The 24,821-nt window shown below is 45.2% G+C and overlaps 1 long non-coding RNA gene across 1 annotated transcript in view; it reads right to left on the bottom strand.

Moving 5' to 3' along the window:
* LOC141059128 (uncharacterized) overlaps window positions 1-20,727 on the bottom strand; it is a 97,394-nt gene extending 76,667 nt beyond the window's left edge. Inside the window, exon 1 of the long non-coding RNA XR_012222388.1 lies at window positions 20,658-20,727. This is a non-coding gene — a long non-coding RNA (uncharacterized lncRNA). The remainder of the gene's footprint in view (window positions 1-20,657) is intronic.
* Between the last annotated feature and the right edge of the window lie 4,094 nt (window positions 20,728-24,821).

Below are 24,821 nucleotides of genomic sequence, written 5' to 3'. Positions count from 1 at the left end.
GAATGCTCCAGTATATGATGGGCCTCATGGATGATGCTCCAGGGTATGATGGGCCCAAATAATGCTCCATATATAATCTGCCCCATTTAGAATGCTCCAGTATATGATGGGCCCCATGGATGATGCTCCAGTGTCTTATGGGCCCAAATAATGCTCCATATATAATGGGCACCATTTCTAATGCTCCAGTGTATAATGTGCCCTGTAAATGCTGCTCCAGTGTCTGATGTCCCCCATTTGGAATGCTCCAGTATATGATTGGCCAAATGGATGATGCTCCAGTGTATGATGGGCGTCATATCTCATTCTCCAGTGTATAGTGCTCCCCAAAAATTGCTTCCAACCTTTAAAAAAGTTAAATACCTCTCCTTGCTGGGCACTGCTCTACTCTGGACTCCTCAGCGTCAACATCTTCCAGCTCTCTGTACTTGGACTGTTTAGGCAGAGGGCATACAGACGTGATGTCATCGCGCTCTCTGACCTGAATATCACTGTCAGGAAACACGGAAGACGTCACGGCGAGTGCTGTGGCCATGAGCAAGCAGGGGGTCCACTCGTGGGCGATGGCACAGGGCCCCTCATAGTACGCCGGTGTGTCTGACGGCGAGTGGGCCCTCCCACCGGCAGAGACACTTTTGTGTACTATGAGGGGCCCTGTGCCAGTGCCGTCCCGTCGCCCACGAGCATGCCCCCCCACCTGCTCAGGGAACCGGCACTTTAATCTGCACCTTCCTCTTTGTCACTGTGTAAGGTGGTATAGTATTGGGGAAGGGGCACCTGAGTTTCATCAGAGTCAGATTATGGCTCTGTAGAGTGCGAGGGGAATGTAGTGCTGTGGGTGAATTTACCAGCAGAATCATCTAGCAGTGGCTATGCATCAGTGCACTCCATCTCTGATTCATGTTGGAATGGGGAATTCAGGATTTGACTTGATAACCCAGGCATGGTATGTGAAAAGAGCTCCATGGAGTAATCTGAAGTGTGTGCTGAGGCATCCTTCACTTTTGGTGGGGGTGAAGGACACAAGGAAAGGGGTTGTTCCTGACCAGAAGCCTGCACTGACGACTCAGTGCTTGCATTTTTTTAAACTTCAGAAGAGGAGGCGATAGAGCTGGAGGCTGTTTCAGGAATGTAAGCAAAAACCAGGTCATGATGCTCCGGCTTTAAAAGCGATTTACCTACTCCCAGAAAAGGAAGCCTTCCAGGCCTTCCGGAGCCAGACCATGCCGCAGTCTCAACACCTCCTGCCTTAGCTGGTATTGTACTTTGGGCACTACCAGCAGATGCACCACCACCACCATCAGTATCAGCTAGCCACCCACACCCACGTCCACGGCCTCTTAAAGCATACTTCCTAAGTTTTGTGAAAATGTACCCAAAATACCAGCAGATATATGGTACTGTATCAGAAGCGTACAGTTTTATACAGTGTAGGGGTCATTGTTAATCTCCGTCTATATTTCAGTATGAATTGGACAATATTATAAAACGTTGAAAAAGGGTACAGTAACACCAGATACCAGGTATATATAGTCTAGTTTAAACATTCTAAATCTCCGTATATATTTCAGGAGGCACACACAGACGCTCTCAGGCCCAGTATGGATTCGACAAGAATACAGAAAGTTGAGAAAGGGTACAGTATCACCTGATACCAGGTATATCCGTATATATTTCCAGATTCAGAAACAGACACTCACTGCCTCAGTATGGATTACACCAGAATATAAAAAGCAGTAAATGGGTAATGTATCACAAGTGTAGAGCTGTATACAGTGTTGCGCTAATTTTTAAATCTACATATATATTTCAGGAGTAGCACACAGACTCTCACACGCTTATTATGGATCACACATTAATTTAAAAAGAAGATCCGCAAGAAATAATCACATATGTGGGCCACTGTTCCAGGTGTCAATGATGCACTTAGAGTGGTGGGTGGAGGAGGACTTTCTGGCACAAAGGGTACTGTAGCAACAGATACCAGGTATATATAGTATAGTGAAAATAGAAAAAATCAACGTATGTATTTCAGGAGGCAGGCGCAGACGCTCTCAGGCCCAGTATGGATTCGACAAGAATGTAGAAAGTTGAGAAAGGGTACAGTATCACCAGATATCAGATATATATAGCATAGTTTCAACATTCTAAATATCCTTATATATTTCCGTAGTCACCCTCAGACGCTCTCTCAGTAAGGATTTCACCGCAATACAAAATGTCCAACAAAGGTACTGTATCACAAGATAGGAGGTGTATATAGTATAGGGTAAAATGGTTTCCTCCTTATATATTGAATGAGCAAACCACACACGCTCACTCAGTATGTATTATACCGTAAGCAAAAATTAAGAACAAAGGTACTGTATCAGCAGATACCAGGTGTATATAGTGTAATAGAAAATGTTACTCTCCCTATATATTTCCGTAGTCTCATAAAGATAGTCAGCATGTATTATTACGTGATACCATCCAGCTCTATATGGTGTGTGAAATAATGAACGTTCATTCACTGCAGGAAAACAGACTAAAAGTAGGAGTGCTGTGTAAAAAGCAGTCTGCACAGCAGTGTCCACACAGCAATACTGCAATAAGGCAGGCTAATAATCAGCGCTCAGGTTTTAAATACTAGAGTAGGGACTGTCCCACAAGGGTTGCCGTGACGTGGCGGGATGGCTTGTACATTATTTTGATCAAAATTATGTTTACTAAATACCCTTATTATTATTATTACCTTTATGCATTATTTGCAGAATATTTTTTACTTTTATATTTGTGTTTTTTGCTTTTTGTTTTCTCTGGTTAATGGTCATGTGTTTATATGCAAATACATTGTGCATACACATTAACTTACTTTTCTCAGTTCAGATTTGTTTTTTAGTCATTTCATTGTGCATTCAGTGCATATATGGGTGTGACCGCCCTCTTTCTGAGCTGGGAAAGCCATCCAGTCTGGCCTACACTGTTACTAGTGGTTCAGCCGCTCGACCCTTGTTCACATTCACGCCACTTGGCAAGTGAAAAGGTTTTAAATACTAGAGTAGGGACTGTCCCACAAGGGTTGCCGTGACGTGGCGGGATGGCTTGTACATTATTTTGATCAAAATTATGTTTACTAAATACCCTTATTATTATTATTACCTTTATGCATTATTTGCAGTATATTTTTTACTTTTATATTTGTGTTTTTTGCTTTTTGTTTTCTCTGGTTAATGGTCATGTGTTTATATGCACTTACATTGTGCATACACATTAACTTACTTTTCTCAGTTCAGATTTGTTTTTTAATAATCAGCGCTGTTGCACACAAGAAAATTGTCCCTGTCACTGGCAGGTAGCCTAATGCCTAGCGCTGCTGCACACCAGAAATCCTCCCCTGTCACTGCACACTAACAGAACACAACAATTGCGTTCAGCACAAGCACATAACAACTTCTGTTTACAGGCCTAAGTATCTTCCAAATCATAAACAGCGTCAGCAACCTCTCCCTACTGTAAAGATGGGCAGAAGAAAAATGGCGGTCGGCGGTGAGGGCTTTTATACACACTCCGTATATACAGGGGTTGGACAAAATAATGCAACCAAACACCTAACGTGTTGTCATCATAATCTTCAAACATGTTATAAACATGCAAACTGTGCCATATGTTAATGTTTTGTAGTTGTATCATGTGATATGTGTATGTGAATTAAATGTTTGTTTTGCATAATTCTAAGAACATTGAGGAAAAACTTATACCAATGGCAGACCTCTCTGATTTTCAAAGAGCCCAAATTGTTGATGCTTGTATGGCAGGCGCTAGTGTAACAGAAAGTGACCGTATGCTTGGCGTGTCAAGCGGTATGTACTGTCTCAAAATTAATGACTGCGTTTGAAAGAGAAGGAAAAACGTCCGTAGCAAAGCACAGGTCCAGCCAAAAGTTGGGGTAGACTGAGAAAGTTACTGTCGGACTGTAAAGCAAATTTGGATAGAGGATCACAAGACCACTGCTCAGAAAAACAATGCAGAGCTCAATGAACACCTACAGAACACAGTTTCCACGAAAAAAGTTTGTCGCGAGCTGCACAAATCTGGATTCCACGTAATCGCTGCAATTGTAAAAACGCTTCTATGAATGACAAATGTTTCCATGCGTTTAGAGTGGTGTAGAAACCTACAGAAAATGACTATTGAGCTGGGAAAACATTTTATATTCTCAGACGAATCATCGTTTACCCTATTTACGACCTCCGGCCGAGTGTACGTTTGTAGATAGCCTAAAGAAACATTCAATCCAGACTGCCTTCTCGCAACCGTAAAACATGGCGGATGTTCTGTGATGATCTGGGGTGATATTTCATGGCCAATGATATCCCTTAATTGTAGAAGTAACAGCCGCCATTATTTAGGCATTTTGGGCAACCAAGTGCATCCTGTGGATCAAGCACTGTTCCCGGAGGGGAACGCCATCTTTCAGGATGATAATGCATCAATTCATACAGCTCGAATCGTTAAAGCATGGCACGAGTAACACTGTAATGAAGTTGAGCATCTCATACGTCCCCCACAATCCCCAGACCTCCACATTATTGATCATTTATGGCAGATTTTTTAGATTCAAGTTATACGTCAATTTCTGCCACCATTGTCGCTCAAAGAACTGTTTGGTGCTTTAACTGAAGAATGGGCTACAATTCCTTTGGAAACAATTCACGCATTTAAGAAGCTAAAACAAGAATGCAATGAAGAAGCATTAAAAAGTTATAGAGAAAAAAATAAAATGTGTAAAAAACAAATACATTTAGCAAAAGTGGAAACTGAAAGACTCATTGCTAAGGAAAGTAAAACAAACCCCAAACTATTCTTTAATTATATAAACAGTAAAATGATCAAAATTGATGGTGTCGGCCCTTTAAAGAACAATGAGTGTGAAATCATAGAGAGCGATGTGGGAAAAGCAAATGTTTTAAATACTTTTTTCTCAACAGTGTTCACACAGGAAAAGGATTTGCCAGGGGAAATGCAGAGTGATAATGTAAACTCCCCATTAAGTATTACCTGCCTAACCCAGGAAGAAGTGCAGAACCGCCTTAGTAAGATTAAAATTGACAAATCACCAGGCCCTGATGGCATTCACCCTCGGGTATTAAAGGAGTTAAGTAATGTGATATACAGGCCTCTATTCCTTATATTTAAAGACTCTATAGAAACAGGGTCTGTTCCTTTTGATTGGCGGCAAGCAAATGTGGTACCAATATTCAAAAAGGGTGTAAAAGGGACCCTGGAAACTATAGGCCGGTAAGCTTAACATCTGTTGTGGGTAAAATTTTTGAAGGGTTTCTAAGGGATACCATTATGGAATATCTCAATGTTAATACATGTTTAACTCCATATCAACATGGATTTATGAAGGATCGCTCCTGTCAAACTAACCTGATCAGCTTCTATGAGGATGTAAGCTCTCCAATGGACTAAGGAGAAACATTGGATGTCATTTATCTCGACTTCTCTAAAGCATTTGACACTGTCCCACATAAAAGATTGGTAAGTAAGATGAGAAAGCTTGGGCTAGGGGAAAATGTGTGTAGATGGGTAGGTAGCTGGCTTAGTGATAGAAAACAAAGAGTGGTTATTAATGGTGCATACTCAGATTGGGCCAGGGTTACTAGTGGGGTACCACAGGGTTCTGTATTGGGCCCCCTACTATTTAATATATTTATTAATGATCTAGTGGATGGCTTACACAGTAAAATATCAGTATTTGCAGATGATACAAAACTATGTAAGGTAGTTAACACAAAAGAGGACAGTTTGCAACTACAGACAGATTTGCGTAAATTGGAGAATTGGGCTGAAAAATGGCAAATGAGGTTTAACACAGATAAGTGTAAGGTTATGCACATGGGAAGGAGAAACAGATGCTACAATTACTTACTAAATGGGAAACTGCTGGGGAAATCAGACATGGAAAAAGACTTAGGCATCTTAGTCAATAAGAAGCTAAATTGAAGTGCCCAGTGTCAGGCAGCTGCCACCAAAGCAAATAGGGTCATGGGATGCATTAGAAGAGGTCTGGGGACACAAGATGAAAACATAATTCTCCCTCTGTACAAATCACTCGTCAGACCACACTTGGAGTATTGTGTGCAATTTTGGACGCCGGTGCTCAAGAAAGACATCACTGAACTTGAAAGGGTTCAAAGGCGGGCTACTAAAATGATAAATGGAGTTGGTTCACTACAATGCCCAGAAAGGCTATCAAAATTAGGTCTATTTACTCTAGAAAAGAGAAGACTTAGGGGAGACCTAATATATATGTACAAGTATATCAGAGGGCAATACAGAGATCTCTCCAATGAACTGTTTGTACCAAAGACTGTGACAAGAACAAGGGGACATTCTCTTCGTTTGGAGGACAGACAATTTCTGCACCAGCATAGAAGAGGGTTCTTCACGGTAAGAGCAGTGAGGCTCTGGAATTCTCTTCCTGAGGAAGTGGTGAAAGCAAACTCACTGAATGAATTTAAGAAAGGAATGGATGCTTTTCTTGTGAGTAACAGTAAAGAAGGTTACGAATAACATAATATTATAGGTAGATGGTTGACCCAGCTTAGGAGAAGGAATTTTTTTCCCTATGGAGAAAATTGGTTTCTACTCTGTGGGTTTTTTGCCTTCCCCAGGATCAACAATGCAGAACAGCTGCACTAAAAATAGGCTGAACTAGATGGACATAAGGTCTTCTTTCAGCCTTCAAAACTATGTTATTTTGTTACTGTCACATGAACCCGTCCTGTGTGACGCGACCAGCAGGCCGGTAATTGAAACAGCAAGACACGGCACTTGAAACTGTCCTGTGTGACACGGCCCGCAGGCCGGTAACTAAAACAACAAGACATGGGGGAAGGGTAAACAGTTACAATGGTGGGCCCTGCAATAGAGAATGGGGACATGGAGACCTCCTGCACTCCCCTGAGTCAGTGTCCCTCACACTCCTAACGTTCCCTAGGCCGGTTCCGTACCGGGCGCCGATCAGGATACCTGTCACCCTAGCACACCCTACACCTATCCCTTGCTAGGGAGCTGGGTGATGCAGGCACTGGCCCCACCACTGTACTAATACACACCAGGGAAAAATACAAACGGGGAAACACCACTTAGCTTTGCTCTGTTGCTCTTGCTCCCAGCAACAGAGTCCACCACCAGAATGCAGCTTTCCTCCTGAATAGCTGCCACCAAGCTCTGTCAGAGCTGCAAGGAAATCCCCTCTGACTTCTTCCACAACAGGGTTTTGACTGAGCTGCCAGGACCTCTCTCTAGATCCTTCCTCCACCAAGGATGGTTGAAATGAACACTATCACCTACAGTGATTGCAACACCTGACAATCTTTTATAGCAGAGCCAGAGCAATCACCTGCTTTATAATCATGCACTAATCTAAAGAAACTAGAGTGCAATGATACTCACCACCACCAGGGGCAAACTAGAACAAAAGACACCACTGTGTAATAATCCTAAAGGCCACCGGGGCAAAACCAAAACTTAAGCACAAGCTTAAGGAAAAAAAAAGGTTACGTGTGCTTTTATCTGCCATGAACCAGCATGGATCATGACAGTACCCTCCCCTTAATGAGGGGCCTCTGGACCCTCAAGACCGCTCCTCATCAGGGAACCACCTACAGCGGGAACGCCCAGGTCCAGAGTTCACCCCAGTCACTACCTAAACTTCAGTTTTATTACAAATGAGCACCGCTGGTATTGCCAATGTATGTTCTGGAGGCACCACACTTCTCCAAAGCGCCGATCTGGGGAAAGAGAGGTGTATGGGCAAGCATGTGGGTAACTCCAGCTTGTAAGTCTCCAGGCCCTGGACAGCTGACACCAGATACGACCCGATCACCTGAGAATTTCAGACCCTCGCAACACACTTCCACTGGATGTTTTTGGTGGCCACCCATACATGCTCGTTCACACACAGGTCCGGACCTGAACGTTTATTGCCACACATTTGTTTGTCAAAATAGGGTGAACTCTTTCTGGCACTGACAGCAGAGGCGTCCCCCTGTGTCACCACACTCACACCCCCGCCATTCACCAAGGGAAAAACCACCCTCCAACCCCTTCCACCACAAGGTCTCCACCTCCCAGGGTTGGCTAATGGTGAGGGTTGAGACTTGCCCCTACTCTCCTGCAGCATCTCCGCTGCTCTCACTGAAGAGGAAGGGGATGATTGTAGAGAGACAGCAGAGACAGTAGCCCCTAGGCAGCAGCCCTCACACGACTGCTCCCAGCTGACTACTTCACTAGTCCGCCAATCTAAGACCGGGGTGTTATGAATGAGTCACCGGAGGAAAAAACAAAAATACAAGCTAAGTCCAGAAAACCGGAGAGGTTGGTAGCTAGCGGATTGCAGACCCCTGATCCTAGTCACAACAACTAACAGTAGCCGTGGGGTGTTCCTACGGTGGTCCTAGACACCTCGTTCACAGCCGGAGAACTAAATAAACCTAAAGAAAGAAAGGGGAAATCTAAACTGCCCCAGAGCAGACCCCAAAGCAATAGACAGCCCCCAACATGTATTGATGGTGAAAACAGATGAAAACACAAACACAGACAGAAAGACAGGCTGAGCAAACGATGGGGCCCTCACTAACTAGATAGGACAGGAAAGAAAAGCAACTGTCTGCAATCACGCAAAAACCCTGCCAAAAAATAATGTCCAACACGTCTGATAGAAAAAGACCTGAAGTCACTAGACTTCAAAATCACTATATCAGCACTCAGGTATATTCTGAAAACAGAGCAAAGAGATCAACTGATCAGAGACAAAAATGGAGTTCAGCCAGTCCCAACCAGGGCTGGCTGAACACAAACACTAAGTAAACCAGACAAAATCTCATGGAACAATAGCAGAGCAAAAACTTAGCTTTAGCAGACAGGACTAAACTGGAGGCCAGAGCTCACAGCAGAGAGGATCACCAGCAACCCAGCAGGGCGTCGGCGGCCTTATATCCACTCAGAGATTCCGGATGTCCAATCACACTCCACCTGTTCAGATGACAGGTTTTTCCCATCCAAATCAATTTCACTACCTCCTTTCACCAGCAGAGGGAGTTCATTGGACATCAAAGGTGAAGGAGAAAATAAGCTCATAACACCGGGGTCTGTTTTTTAGACCAAGGGGGGCCCACAACGATAGGCGCTGGATTTCCCTCCAAGACGTAGTATGGCTGGGACACATCCTGATGTCCGTTATGCAGCTCAATGTCTTCTACGACTTGGTTTAACCCCCCTGGCTCAGTGGGACAGAGTTAATGTCCTGGACGCTTATGGGTCTGTCCGGCATCTCACACCTCAGATCATGAGTCTGGACAAACTGAACATCCACTAGACTGACTTCAGCTCCACTGTTCACAAGCACCGGTATGCCCTCAGGTACCTCGCCAACCATCACCTCTGCTGACACAGTACCTTCTGAGGGTGAGGAGGAAATATACACTCCCAGGTCATCCTCTTCCACACGACCAGGGGGGCATGGCTTCTCTGACAGTACAGAATTTTTGGCGTCAGTGACCAGGACTAAATCATTAGTCTGCTCACTACAGGGACATACCCCTTCACCTTGGGGATCACCAGGCAGCACCATGGGGACACCGACTCCACCCACCTGCCTGGGTACGTCCGCCTGTATAAGCAAGTACTGCTCCCCAGCAGGGACTCCACGGCACATCCTGGCCAAAGCCGTATATGGACCCTCTAGTTGAGGCAGAGGGTAGGCCTCAGACCCATAATTCCGCTGCAGGTGCTGCTGAACAGCATCATTCAGCTCCTCACTAATCTCAGTGAGGGCCAGCAACAACTGCTCACTGGTCTGTACTTGGCCCATGGCTCACCAGAGGGAAAAAATGTTATGGTTGGTGATAATGTCACGTGGACCCGTCCTGTGTGACGCGACCAGCAGGCCAGTAACTGAAACAACAAGACACGGCACTTGAAACTGTCCTGTGTGACACGGCCCGCAGGCCGGTAACTAAAACAACAAGTCATGGGGGAAGGGTAAACAGTTACAATGGTGGGCCCTGCAATAGAGAATGGGGACGTGGAGACCTCCTGCACTCCCCTGAGTCAGTGTCCCTCACACTCCTAACGTTCCCTAGGCCGGTTCCGTACCGGGCGCCGATCAGGATACCTGTCACCCTAGCACACCCTACACCTATCCCTTGCTAGGGAGCTGGGTGATGCAGGCACTGGCCCCACCACTGTACTAATACACACCAGGGAAAAATACAAACGGGGAAACACCACTTAGCTTTGCTCTGTTGCTCTTGCTCCCAGCAACAGAGTGCACCACCAGAATGCAGCTTTCCTCCTGAATAGCTGCCACCAAGCTCTGTCAGAGCTGCAAGGAAATCCCCTCTGACTTCTTCCACAACAGGGTTTTGACTGAGCTGCCAGGACCTCTCTCTAGATCCTTCCTCCACCAAGGATGGTTGAAATGAACACTATCACCAACAGTGATTGCAACACCTGACACTCTTTTATAGCAGAGCCAGAGCAATCACCTGCTTTATAATCATGCACTAAACTAAAGAAACCAGAGTGCAATGATGCTCACCACCACCGGGGAAAAAATTAGAACAAAAGACACCATTGTGTAATAATCCTAATGGCCACCGGGGGCAAGACCAAAACTTAAGCACAAGCTTAAGGGAAAAAAAAGGTTACATGTGCTTTTATCTGTCATGATCCAGCATGGATCTTGACAGTTACTATGTTACCTTGTATGAATCCATACCTCGGAAAATCGAGGCTGTAATCGCCGCAAAAGGTGGACCTACACCATATTAACCTAAGTTTGGTTGATGTTTCCATGTGTTTCCATTCTTTTTTCCAACCACCGGATTTCATGAGTCAACCACACCCGCTCACTCAGTCAGTATGGATTTAAACGTACTCAAACAAGTTGAAAAAAGGTGCTGTATCAGCAGATACAAGGTGTATCCAGTCCAGGGGTAATTGGAAATATCCGTCTATATTTCCGGAGTCAGAAAAATACACTCCCAGGCTCAGTATGGATTAGACAAGAATATAGAATGTCCAAAAAGGGTAATATATTACAAGCATACAGCTACATACAGTGTTGGTGTCATTTTAAATCTCCTTATAGTTTTGCAGAGTCTGACACAAACTGTCACAGGCTCAGTACGGATTACACCAGAATCTAAAAATTAGAAAAAGGGAAATGTATTTGAAGCGTACAACAGTATACAGTGTTGTGATGCTTTTAAATATTCGTATATATTTCAGTGTCAGTAAGCCAGTCCAGACTCTCCGCTACAGGAAACTAGATGGATAAAAGTCCAGAAGCAAAGTTAAGTGATTTTGTCCTGAAGTCAAAGTCAAATTTTGGATATTACTAATCACGGGAAAACCTCCCAGGAGAATTCACAGAGGCGATGCTGACCCTCAATGAATTTGTCTGTGGAGACTGCGAAAAAGGTTCTTTGTGAATAAAGGGTTGCTGTATCGCAGTATCATGGATCCCATCACCGTTACTCATCTCCATCAAATTGTGATGACAGCGAGAGATGTACACATGGTCCTCACTGTCTATCATGATCTGTCTGTTCACTTTGGCATGCAAAAGACAGAAGCCACAGGCCGTAGGTGATTCTATTGGATTGGCATGAGAGGAGACATTGAAGAATGGTGTCAGGAATGTCACATGTCTGTGACTAGGAAAACTGTGAAAGCTGATCATAAAGCACCCCTGTATCCGATTGTGAGTCGACGTCCATTACAAATGGTAGCCATTGATCATCTGAAGGTAGAGCCCAGCAGGACTGGCCATAGATGCGTTTTAACTAGTGTTGAGCATTCCGATACCGCAAGTATCGGGTATCGGCCGATATTAGCGGTATCGGAATTCCGATACTGACTTCCGATACTTTTGTCATATCGGATTCCGGAATCGGAATTGGAAGTTCAAAGTTGATTGACAGCCGAAATGACGTCATCATGATGCGCGGTGTGTGCGCATCATGATGCGCCGTCATTTTGGGCCTTCCGGGGGGTCTGTAGCGGCCTGCCGGGGGGCTGTGTTGACTGCCCGGGGTCTGTACCGGCCTGCCGGTGGTCTGTGCACCCTGTGGGGGTCTGTACCGGCCTGCCGGGGGGCTGTGCCGGCCTGCCGGTGGTCTGTGCACCCTGTGGGGGTCTGTACCGGCCTGCCGGGGGGCTGTGCCGGCCTGCCGGTGGTCTGTGCACCCTGTGGGGGGCTGTACCGGCCTGCCGGGGGGCTGTGCCAGCCTGCCGGGGGGCTGTGCACCCTGTGGGGGTCTGTGCCGGCCTGCCGGGGGGCTGTGCTGATGTCCGGGGCTCTGTGCAGGCATCGTCCGATGGGACTACAAGTCCCATCAGGCGATGCCTGCTACCATGACAGTGATTGACACATTAGCCAATGATGGGACAGTAGTAGTCCCATCATCCGGCTAATGTGTTAAATGCTAAAAAAAAAAAAAATACTACATACATACTACATACATACTACATGCATGCTACATACATACCACATATATACTACATGCATGCTACATACATACTACATGCTACATGCATGCTACATACATACTACATGCTACATACATACTACATACATCCTACATGCATGCTACATACATACTACATACATACTACATGCTACATACATACTACATGCTACATACATACTACATGCATGCTACATGCATACTACATGCTACATACATACTACATATATACTACATGCATTTTACATACATACTACATGCTACATGCATGCTACATACATACTACATGCTACATACATACTACATACATACTACATGCATGCTACATACATACTACATGCATGCTACATACATACTACATGCTACATACATACTACATATATACTACATGCATGCTACATACATACTACATGCTACATACATACTACATGCTACATACATACTACATACATACTACATGCATGCTACATACATACTACATACATACTACATGCATGCTACATACATACTACATACATACTACATGCATGCTACATACATACTACATACATACTACATGCATGCTACATACATACTACATGCTACATACATACTACATATATACTACATGCATGCTACATACATACTACATGCTACATACATACTACATATATACTACATGCATGCTACATACATACTACATGCTACATACATACTACATACATACTACATATATACTACATGCATGCTACATACATACTACATGCTACATACATACTACACACATACTACATGCATGCTACATACAATACATTCATACAATACATACATAGACATACAGTACATATAACATAGAGTAACATACTTACCAATACTTGTCACATTGTTCCCCGAAGCCATTGTCTTTTACGGAATAAATATTAACATAACAAACCACAAAAATACTCACCCATGATCCGAAGCAGTCCACGAGTGTGTCCCACGACGATCTTAGGTAGAGAACTGCAGCATCAGCTGATGCTGCCGCTCTCTACGGGCTGCAGGAATCCAATGACGGAAGGTAGGTATCCTTCCGCACTGTATTCCTCCGCCACTTAAAAAAAAAAAGTCCCTACTCTCACTTTATGGTAAAAGCTTCCCACACAGCTTTTACCATAAAGTGAGACTAGGGACTTTTTTTTGCATGTAGTATATATGTACTATGTATGTAGCATGCAGTATGTATGTAGCATGCATGTAGTATATATGTAGTATGTATGTAGCATGCATGTAGTATATATGTACTATGTATGTAGCATGTAGTATGTATGTAGCATGCATGTAGTATGTATGTAGCATGCATGTAGTATATATCTAGTATGTATGTAGTATGTATGTAGCATGCATGTAGTATATATGTACTATGTATGTAGCATGCAGTATGTATGTAGCATGCATGTAGTATGTATGTATGTAGTATGTTTTTTTTTTTTTACATTTAACACATTAGCCGGATGATGGGACTACTACTGTCCCATCATTGGCTAATGTGTCAATCACTGTCATGGTAGCAGGCATCGCCCAATGGGACTTGTAGTCCCATCGGACGATGCCTGCACGGACCCCCGGACATCAGCGCAGCCCCCCGGCAGGCCGGTACAGACCCCCACAGGGTGCACAGCCCCCCGGCAGGCCGGTACAGACCCCGGGCAGTCCACACAGCCCACCGGCAGGCCGGCACAGCCCCCCGGCAGGCCGGTACAGACCCCCACAGGGTGCACAGCCCCCCGGCAGGCCGGTACAGACCGCGGGCAGTCCACACAGCCCACCGGCAGGCCGGCAGAGACCCCCGGAAGGCCCGTACAGACCCCCGAGAGGCTGTACAAGGGCAGGAAAGGGTTTTTCCAATTCCGATACCGGAAGTCTCATAGACTTGAATGGGACTTCCGGTATCGGCATCGGCGATACCGATACTTTTTTTAAAGATCGGCCGATCCATTCCGATCCGATATTTTGAAGTATCGGACGGTATCGCTCAACTCTAGTTTTAACCATCATCGATCAATTCACAAAGTTGTAGTGCCCGTCCCTGTGAAGGATTTAACTGGCCAGACTACACAGTGGTGGAGCAGGGAGAGGTAAGTCTTGCAAGTGCTTGGGCCCTGAGCAAGCAGGGGGGGCACACTCGTGGGTGGCTGCAATGGCACAGGGCCCCTCATAGTATGCCGGTGTGTCTGATGGCGAGTGGGCCCCCCCACCGTCAGAGACACTTTATTGTACTTCGAGGGGCCCTGTGCCAATGTCGTCGCCAAGAGTGGGCCCACTCACCTGTTCAGGGAAACGGCACTTGCCCGAGAGTGCCAGGGAGTGACCCCAGCCATGGGGGGGAAACAGCCCAGTTTAGGGTGGTTGAAAAAATGGCATATGTTGATGTGTAGGCTGTACATTCAGCCTCTGCAAATGGAGGAAGTGGAGAAGTACGAGGAAGAGGAGGACAAAAGCGAGACATTTTTATTGCCACCTATGTGTCATCAGGGGAAGGTGGGACAAAATCCTTTGAAACCCATGCATGGTTCATTTTAATGAAGGTTAGATCATCAACATTTTGGGTCGACAGACGGATCCTTTTTTCTGTGAGGATTGATCCAGCAGCACTGAAGACTCTTTCAGATAACACACTAGCAGCAGGGCAAGCGAGATCCTGTAAGGCATATTGTGCCAATTCATGCCAGGTGTCCAGTTTACAGGCCCAATAGTCAAAGGGGAATGACCTGTGAGGGAGAGCATCGATATGGGAGGAGAAGTAGTTTGTAACCATAGTTGACAATTGCTGTCTCCAGTCACTTGCAATTGATTCTGCATTAGCAGTCGTGTGAGTGGTACTTGAAAGATCAGTCCACAACATGGTCATGAAACCCCTGTCTCCAACACCACTTTGGCTGTGTGCACCACAAATACCTCATCCATTTTGACCTCTACGGCTCGTGGGAGAACCAGCACTGCTGCTGTTTGCTGGGAATGCCTCCAACAAACGGTTTACCAGAGTTGCTTGTTTGTTAGCCAATATTATCTCTAGGTTCTCCTTTGGCATGATGTTCTGTAATTTGCCTTTATAGCGTGGGTTCAGGATGCTGGCCAACCAGTAGTCGTCATCCTTCGTCATTTTGGCAATGCGGGGGTCCCTTTTTAGGATCCGAAAGGCATAATCACACATGTGGGCCAATGTTCCAGGTGTCAATGATGCACTGCCAGTGGTGGGTGGAGGAGCACTTTCTGGCAAATCCACATCCCTCCAGTCACGCGCAAACACTGGACCTGACCCTGGCCGGCCAACATTATCTCTTGCCCCCTGAGAAGCATCCTCCTCCCAAAAAAAATCATCCCCCTCATCCTCCTCTTCCTCTTCTTCCTCAACCTTGTCCAGGTCAGTTGCCCTCGCTGACAATGGCTGACTGTCATCAAGGCTACCCTCCTCCTCTTCCTCCTCCTCTGCTGCAGATGCATGATCCTTAATGTGCGTCAAAGTTTGCATGAGCAGACGCATAAGTGGTATGCTCATGCTTATGATGGCGTCGTCTGTGCTTACCAGCCGTGTGCATTCCTCAAAACACTGAAGGACTTTACAGAGGTCTTTCAGCTTTGACCACTGCACACCTGACAATTCCATGTCTTCCCTCAAACTGCCTGCCCGTGTATCCTCCCACAAATGTATTACAGCCTGCCTCTGTTCGCACAGCCTCTAAACCATGTGCATGGTCGAGTTCCACCTTGTTGCAACGTCTATGATTTGGCGGTGCTTGTGGAGGTGGAGCAATCGCTGCAGCTTCTGCATACGACTGGAGTGTACAGGCGAGCAACGGATGTGCGAGCACAGTCTTTGCACCTTATTGAGCAGGGCTGTTAACTCTGGATAATTATTTAGGAATCACAGCACCACCAGGTTCAAGGTGTGAGCCAGACAATGTATGTGTCTGAGTTTTGCAAGGGCTATGGCTGCCAAAAAATTCCTGCCGTTATCACTGACTACCTTGCCTGGCTCAAGATGTAGACTGCCCAGCCATGACTCAGTTTGTTGATGCAAGTAGTCGGCCAGTAACTCCGCAGTGTGTCTTTTGTTGCCCAAAGACATCATCTTTAAAACAGCCTGCTGCCGCTTATCACTAGCTGTTCAATAGTGGGACATCTCGTGTGCAACACTGGCAGCTGCGGATGGAGTGCTCGTGCGACTGCGCTCTGTCGACAAGCTTTCGCTTCTGGAGGAGGAGGAGGAGGGTCGAATGCCTACAGCCAACTGTTTCCTATACCGTGGGCTAGGCAGCACTGTTCCACCGCCACTGTCCCCGTGGAGCCAGCATCCACCACATTAACCCACTGCGCAGTGAAGGACACGAAACGGCCCTGGCCATGCCTACTGGCCCATGCATCTGTTGTGAGGTGCACCTTTCCACTCACTGATTGTTAGAGTGCATGGACAATGCGGTCTTTCACATGTAGGTGGGGGGCAGGGATGGTTTTTCGAGAAAAGAAGTGCTGACTGGGTAGGTCATCAGCTCTAGGAAAACTTCACTTTCAACCAAACAGAAGGGCATCATCTCTAATGAGATCAGTTTGGCTATGTAGCCATTCAAAGCCAGTGTACGCGGATGAGAGAATGAGTACTTTCTTGTCCTACTCAGTGTCTGGTAGGGTGAGCCTTGAGAGCTGCATAGGGGGAACTAGCGGTGGACATTAAGGACTGAGAGGGGGTTGGTGATGGTGATGGTGGTGTCGGTGATGGCCTAGATTAAGTGTTTTTTTGCAAAAACATTATGATTCCCTGACTGCTTTGTCCTTGCGATGACACCTCAACATTTCTTCCTGGTGGGGTGCTTAGCGGTGGCCTTTCAGTGGGGAAAGTAATGGAGCGTGGCTGGCTACCTTCAGTTGGAGTAGGTGCACATGTACTACCTGAGGTTTTGTAGTCCGTCCACGCTTGCAAGTGCATGGTGGTTAAATGTCTAAGCATGCAACTGGTGTTTAAATTTCGGAGATTTTTACCTCGGCTGAAGGTCCTTCCGCACTTCTTACAGATAACCTTTGCCTCATCACTAGGATTTTGGTCAAAATAGTGCCACACTGCACTCTTCCTACTATGGTATAAATTTTCAGGGCTTGCACGGTGTGCAAAGTTGACCATCTGGCCAATCTGTCCTGCAACTCTTTTTGTTTATTTAACTAGTTTTGGTACAGCTACGGCCCCGCCAGATAACCGCTGCTGCGATGTCGACGCCTGCTGCGGATCCTTCTCCTCTTCTGAGCTATTGCCAGCGGCACCCTCTTCCCCCAATGGATGCCAATCCGGGTCAACAACTGGGTCATCCATCACCTCCTCTTCAATTTCATCTGCACCTTCCTCTGTATCACCGTGTAAGGTGGTATAGTATGCGGGAAGTGGCACCCGAGTTTCATCAGAGTCAGATTCTGGCTCTGTAGAGTGCGAGGGGAATGTAGTGCTGTGGGTGAATGTACCAGCAGAATCATCTGTCAGTGGCTGTGCATCAGTGCATTCAATCTCCGATTCATCTTGGACTGGGGAATTCAGAATTTGACTTGATAACCCTGGCACGGTATGTGAAAAGAGCTCCATGGAGTAATCTGAAGTGTGTGTTGCGGCATCCTTCACTTTTGGTGTGGGTGAAGGACACAAGGAAAGGTGTTGTTCCCTACCAGAAGCCCGCACTGACGACTCTGTGCTTGCAGTATTTGTAACTTCAGAAGAGGAGGCAATAGAGCTGGAGGTTGTTTCGGCAATGTAAGCCAAAACCTGTTCCTGATGCTCTGGCTTTAAAAGCATTTTACCTACTCCCAGAAAAGGGAACCTTAAAGGCCTTCTTGTGCCAGATGAGGACGCAGGCTCAACACCTTCTGCCTTAGCTGCTATTGTGCTTTTGCCAAAACCAGCAGATCCACCACCACCATCAGTACCAGCTGCGCCCCCACGCCCACGTACGCGGCCTCTTCCACCATACCTTCTCATGTTTGGGAAAATGTACCAAAATTACCAGCAGAGATATGGTACTGTATGAGGAGCATACAGCTGTGTAAGGTGTATGTAAAAATTTAAATCTCTGTATATATTTCGTTACTCACAGATGCTCTCCCAGTATGTATTTGACCGTAATCCAACGAGCAGATATACGGTAGTGTATCAGAAGTGTACAGCTGTATACCTTTTGGTGAAACTGTCAATCTACGCATATTTGTTTCAGGAGTCACACACAGACGCTCTGGCAGTATGTATTTGACCGTAATACAACCAGCAGATATACGGTACTGTATGAGAAGCGGACAGCTCTATACGGTGTATTGAAAAATAGAAATGTCCGTAAATGTATTTCTGGAGTCTCACACACACACGCTGTGTCTGTATAGATGTGACCGTAATGCAAACAGCAGATATAAGATACTGTTTGAGAAGCGGACAGCTCAATACGGTGTATGGAGAAATGGAAATGTCCCTTAATGTATTTACGGAGTCTCACACACACACGATGACTCTGTATAGATGTGACCGTAAAGCAAACAGCAGATATACGATACTGTTTGAGAATCGGACAGCTCAATACGGTGTATGGAAAAATGGAAATGTCCATATATGTATTTACGGAGTCTCACACACACACGATGACTCTGTATAGATGTGACTGTATAGCGAACAGCAGATATACGATACTGTTACAGAAGTGGACAGCTCTATACGATGTATGCAAAAATGGAAATGTCTGTCTATGTATTTACGGACTCACACACACACACGCGCTGTCTCTGTATAGATTGGACCGTAATCCAAGCAGCAGGTATACGATACAGTTTGAGAAGCGGACAACTGTATATGGTGTATGTATGGACAATTTTAAATCTCCGTCTATTTTTTTACGGAGTCAAACACAGATAGCATGAATTTGTCCGTGATACCAGCCGTTACACGGTAGTGTGTGAGGAGCGTACAGCTCTATACGGTGTAGGTATGGAAAAATGAAAATCTACGTCTATTTTTTTCCGTAGTCACACACAGATGCTGTCTCTGTATAGATTTGACCGTAATCAAACAGCAGATATAGGATACTGTTTGACAAGCGGACAGCTCGATACGGTGTATATATGGAAAATTTTAATTCTCCATCTATTTTTTAACGGAGCCACACACACACGTTGTCTCTGTATAGATTTGACTGTAATCAAACAGCAGATATACGATATTGTTTGACAAGTGTACAGCTCTATACGGTGTATGTATGGGAAAATGAAATTCTCCGTCCATCTTTTTACAGAGTAACACACAGATAGCATGTATTTGTCCGTGATACCAGCCGGTACACAGTAGTGTGTGAGGAGTGTACAGCTCTATATGGTGTAGGTATGGAAAAATGAAAATCTACGTCTATTTTTTTGCGTAGTTACATGCAGATGCTGTCTCTGTATAGATTTGACCGTAATCAAACAGCAGATATAGGATACTGTTTGACAAGCGGCCAGCTCGATACGGTGTTTGTATGGAAAATTTTAATTCTCCATCTATTTTTTAACGGAGTCACACACACACGCTGTCTCTATATAGATTTGACCGTAATCAAACAGCAGATATACAATATTGTTTTTCAAGTGGACAGCTCTATACGGTGTATGTATGGGAAAATGAAATTCTCCATCTATCTTTTTAAGGAGTCACACACAGATAGCATGTATTTGTCTGTGATACCAGCCGGTACACGGTAGTGTGTGAGGAGCGTACAGCACTATAGGGGTGTATGTTTGGAAAATTTTAAATCTCCATCTATTTTTTTTACGGACTCACACACACATGCTGTATCTGTATAGATTTGACCATTCTCAAACAGCAGTTATAGGATACTGTTTGACAAGCGGACAGCTCGATACGGTGTATGTATGCTTAACAAGCAGCTAAACCGCTATACTGGGGTCCAATAAGGGAGACTGAAGTTCAATCTGGTTTATTGAATGTAGGTATATAGATGGTGAAACTACAACAAAAATACATGAACACAATCAGTGGTAAGTTCATAAGAATACATACATATGCAACATACATGTCTGCACTGATAGCTGAGCAGGGGAACTAACTAAGCTGGCTAATGTGGAGATAGGAATATATAAAGGGAAAATGTCACCTACCGGTGATGCTAACACAGGGGGAGAATAGGGATGAGGTGCTTCCAGTATGCAGAATTGATAGAAAATGGCAGACTGTAGAGAAAAAGGGGGCTGGAATAGACCATGGTACTTTGCAAACTTACCCAGAATACATTGTGAATTGGAGGGAAAGAATACAGGAAATACAATGCATAATAGCATGCAGTTATGACTTTGGCCACTAGATGGAGCCAAAAACACTAAACATTAAACTATGGAAATCTGAACATTCTATACATACAGCAATCATTGTATGTTATCAAAATAGACAGTTCAGGAGTCATTAATTATGTTGGAGACAGAACAGCGGCGGTTAGCAGTGTCTCCCCCGGTGGCATTCTGCTGCCCCTGCACTGGGAGTCAGCCATTCTCTGTTATGACTGTCAATCTGACAATCAGCACAAAGAAGCTGCAGCACGCCAGCTCTCAGGGAACAATTGTACTCACATCTTAGACGTGAGTAAAATTGAAGCTATGACTGCTGGGTCAGAGCGACGCCAGCAATGTGATCATGTCATGTGATCATGCTGCTGACAACACTCGCCTGCGCTGCAAAGGCGCAGATGAGTGGTAAGTGCTCCAGTGGAGCTAAAGACACTGAAGATTAAGTGCCCAGGGGGTATTTAATTTGTGTGGGTAGATTTGGAATGGGGATGGAGGATTTAATGTGTGTGGGGAGATTTGGAGTGGTGATGGGGATTTAATGTGTGGGGGGAGATTTGGAGTGGGGATGGAGAATTTAATATGTGTGGGGAGATTTGGAGTGCGGGTGGGGAGATTTAATGTGTGTGGGGAGATTAAGAGTGGGGATTTAATGTGTGTGGAGATTTGGAGTGGGGATGGAGGATTTAATGTGTGGGGAGATTTGGAGTGGGGATGGGGGATTTAATATGTGTGGAGAGATTTGGAGTGGGGGCAGGAGATTTAATGTGTGGGGGAGATTTGAAGTGGGGATGGTGAGATTTAAGGCGTGTGGAGGGATTTAATGTGTTGGGGTAGACTTGGAGTGGGGATGGGAGGATTTAATGTATGTGGGGAGATTTGGAGTGGGGATGGAAGATTTAATTTGTGTGGGGATGGAGGATTTAATGTATGTGGGGAAATTAAGAGTGGGGATGGGGGGATTTAATGTGTGTGGGGAGATTTGGAGTGGGGATGGAGGATTTAATGTGTGTGGGGAGATTTGGAGTGGGGATGGAGGATTTAATGTGTGTGTGGAGATTTGGAGTGGGGATGGGAGATTTATTATGTGGGGAGAGATTTGGAGTGGGGATGGGGAGATTTAATGCGTGTGGGGGAATTTAATATGTTGGGGAGATTTAGAGTGGGGATGGAGGATTTGATGTGTGTGGGGAGATTTAGAGTGGGGATGGGGGAATTTAATGTATGTGGGGAGATTTGGAGTGGGGATGGAGGATTTAATTAGTGTGGGGAGATTTGGAGTGAGGAAGGAGGATTTAATGTGTGTGGGGAGATTTGGAGTGGGGATGGAGAATTTAATGTGTGGGGGAGTTTTGGAGTGGGGATGGGGAGATTTAATGTGTGGGGAGATTTGGAGTGGGGATGAAAGATTTAATGTGTGGGTTGAGATTTGGATTGGGGATGGGGAAATTTAATGCGTGTGGGGGATTTAATGTGTGGGGGAGATTTGTCACACACACACGCTGTCTCTATATAGATTTGACCGTAATCAAACAGCAGATATACAATATTGTTTTTCAAGTGGACAGCTCTATACGGTGTATGTATGGGAAAATCAAATTCTCCATCTATCTTTTTAAGGAGTCACACACAGATAGCATGTATTTGTCTGTGATACCAGCCGGTACACGGTAGTGTGTGAGGAGCGTACAGCACTATAGGGGTGTATGTTTGGAAAATTTTAAATCTCCATTTTTTTTTTTTACGGACTCACACACACATGCTGTATCTGTATAGATTTGACCATTCTCAAACAGCAGTTATAGGATACTGTTTGACAAGCGGACAGCTCGATACGGTGTATGTATGCTTAACAAGCAGCTAAACCGCTATACTGGGGTCCAATAAGGGAGACTGAAGTTCAATCTGGTTTATTGAATGTAGGTATATAGATGGTGAAACTACAACAAAAATACATGAACACAATCAGTGGTAAGTTCATAAGAATACATACATATGCAACATACATGTCTGCACTGATAGCTGAGCAGGGGAACTAACTAAGCTGGCTAATGTGGAGATAGGAATATATAAAGGGAAAATGTCACCTACCGGTGATGATAACACAGGGGGAGAATAGGGATGAGGTGCTTCCAGTATGCAGAATTGATAGAAAGTGGCAGACTGTAGAGAAAAAGGGGGCTGGAATAGACCATGGTACTTTGCAAACTTACCCAGAATACATTGTGAATTGGAGGGAAAGAATACAGGAAATACAATGCATAATAGCATGCAGTTATGACTTTGGCCACTAGATGGAGCCAAAAACACTAAACATTAAACTATGGAAATCTGAACATTCTATACATACAGCAATCATTGTATGTTATCAAAATAGACAGTTCAGGAGTCATTAATTATGTTGGAGACAGAACAGCGGCGGTTAGCAGTGTCTCCCCCGGTGGCATTCTGCTGCCCCTGCACTGGGAGTCAGCCATTCTCTGTTATGACTGTCAATCTGACAATCAGCACAAAGAAGCTGCAGCACGCCAGCACTCAGGGAACAATTGTACTCACATCTTAGACGTGAGTAAAATTGAAGCTATGACTGCTGGGTCAGAGCGACGCCAGCAATGTGATCATGTCATGTGATCATGCTGCTGACAACACTCGCCTGCGCTGCAAAGGCGCAGATAGGTGGTAAGTGCTCCAGTGGAGCTAAAGACACTGAAGATTAAGTGCCCAGGGGGTATTTAATTTGTGTGGGTAGATTTGGAATGGGGATGGAGGATTTAATGTGTGTGGGGAGATTTGGAGTGGTGATGGGGATTTAATGTGTGGGGGGAGATTTGGAGTGGGGATGGAGAATTTAATATGTGTGGGGAGATTTGGAGTGCGGGTGGGGAGATTTAATGTGTGTGGGGGGATTTAATGTGTGTGGGGAGATTAAGAGTGGGGATTTAATGTGTGTGGAGATTTGGAGTGGGGATGGAGGATTTAATGTGTGGGGAGATTTGGAGTGGGGATGGGGGATTTAATATGTGTGGAGAGATTTGGAGTGGGGGCGGGAGATTTAATGTGTGGGGGGAGATTTGAAGTGGGGATGGTGAGATTTAAGGCGTGTGGAGGGATTTAATGTGTTGGGGTAGACTTGGAGTGGGGATGGGAGGATTTAATGTATGTGGGGAGATTTGGAGTGGGGATGGAAGATTTAATTTGTGTGGGGAGATTTGGAGTGGGGATGGAGGATTTAATGTATGTGGGGAAATTAAGAGTGGGGATGGGGGGATTTAATGTGTGTGGGGAGATTTGGAGTGGGGATGGAGGATTTAATGTGTGTGGGGAGATTTGGAGTGGGGATGGAGGATTTAATGTGTGTGTGGAGATTTGGAGTGGGGATGGGGAGATTTAATGCGTGTGGGGGAATTTAATATGTTGGGGAGATTTAGAGTGGGGATGGAGGATTTGATGTGTGTGGGGAGATTTAGAGTGGGGATGGGGGAATTTAATGTATGTGGGGAGATTTGGAGTGGGGATGGAGGATTTAATTAGTGTGGGGAGATTTGGAGTGAGGAAGGAGGATTTAATGTGTGTGGGGAGATTTGGAGTGGGGATGGAGAATTTAATGTGTGGGGGAGTTTTGGAGTGGGGATGGGGAGATTTAATATGTGTGGGGGATATAATGTGTGTGAGGAGATTTAGAGTGGGGATGGGGAAATTTAATGTGTGGGGAGATTTGGAGTGGGGATGAAAGATTTAATGTGTGGGTTGAGATTTGGATTGGGGATGGGGAAATTTAATGCGTGTGGGGGATTTAATGTGTGGGGGAGATTTGTAGTGGGGATGGAGGATTTAATATGTGTGGGGATGGAGGATTTAATGTCTGTGGGGAGATTTAGAGTGGGGATGGGGGGATTTATTGTGTGTGGGGTCATTTGGAGTGGGGATGGAGGATTTAATGTGTGGGGAGATTTGGAGAGGGGGTGGAGAATTTAATGTGTGGGG

Source organism: Dendrobates tinctorius, unplaced genomic scaffold, assembly GCF_039654945.1.
Source record: "Dendrobates tinctorius isolate UK_male_01 unplaced genomic scaffold, ASM3965494v1 ptg000223l, whole genome shotgun sequence".
Classification (NCBI taxonomy): domain Eukaryota; kingdom Metazoa; phylum Chordata; class Amphibia; order Anura; family Dendrobatidae; genus Dendrobates; species Dendrobates tinctorius.
Note: the sequence above shows the minus strand (reverse complement) of the source record. Positions and strands in the feature narration are given on the sequence as shown.